A 1,137-nucleotide genomic window follows, 5' to 3' on the forward strand; every position below is an offset into this window, starting at 1 on the left:
GAATGACAGCAGCAAATCCACACCTATCATTAATTATACTAAATGTGAATAGATTAAATGTACCAGTCAAGAGAAAGAGAGTGAAAGATAAGAAAACAAGACAAATCATTAGACCTCTCCTTAGACAGAAAGTTAACAATAAAATAAAAATCAAGGTATGGGGGAAAAAAAAAATGAACTAATGGCAACCCAAAAAAGAGTAGGAATGGCAATACTGTTTTCTTATAAAATAGATTTCAATGTAAAATCCAGCATAAGGGGCAAGGTTCTAGTCTTGCTGATTTTTCTATTTTTTGCTTGGTTTATTTCTGTTCTGACCTTTATTCCTTCCTTTCTTCTGGAGATGGTAGGTTTCTTTTGGTGCTTTTTTTCTAATTGTTAGTATTATTGGGTTAAGATGTTGATGTTTCATTCTTCCATTTTTGTGTGCATTCATTTCTTTAAATTAATCTCTGAATACTGCTTTCACTGTGTCACAAAGCCTTTGGCATATTGTGTTTTTAACCGTATTTGTTTCTAATAATTTCTATATTTCATACTTTATTACTTTTGGTACCTAGTGGTTCTTAAGAAGTGTGCTATTCAGTTTCCAGGTACTACTTGATTTTTTCCCCTTGTCTTCTTATTATTGATATAAAATTTTATAGCATTATGGTCCAAGACAATGATTTGAAATATTTTGATTTTAAATGTATTGAGGCTTGATTTTTAGCCTAACATACTGTCTATTCTAGAGAATGATCCATGTGCACTGGAAAAGAATGTGTATTGTCTTTTTGTTGGGTGGAGTGTTCTGTATATGTGTATGAGGGCAAGTTGGTTGATTGTGTTGTTGAGATTTTCTGCATCTTGAGGTTTTTGGTTTTTTTTTTTTTTTGGTTGCTCTGTCCTTCATGAAAAGTGGTGTTTTGAAGTTTCCCATACTAATACTGTCTACTTCTTTCAGTTTCAGTTCGGTTAATGTTTGCTTTATGTATTTTGCGGATTTTTCAATGTATGCATAGATATTTATTATGTGTATTTCCTCTTGGCCTATTGACAATTTTATTATCATACAATACCTTTGCTAGTTCTTAGAAGAGATGAACAAAATCAACAATCCATTGGTAAATTTAACTAAAGGAAAGAGAGAATGCA

Source organism: Orycteropus afer, unplaced genomic scaffold (genome assembly GCF_000298275.1).
Source record: "Orycteropus afer afer isolate SDZICR_OR568_19922 unplaced genomic scaffold, OryAfe1.0 scaffold00465, whole genome shotgun sequence".
Classification (NCBI taxonomy): Eukaryota; Metazoa; Chordata; class Mammalia; order Tubulidentata; family Orycteropodidae; genus Orycteropus; species Orycteropus afer.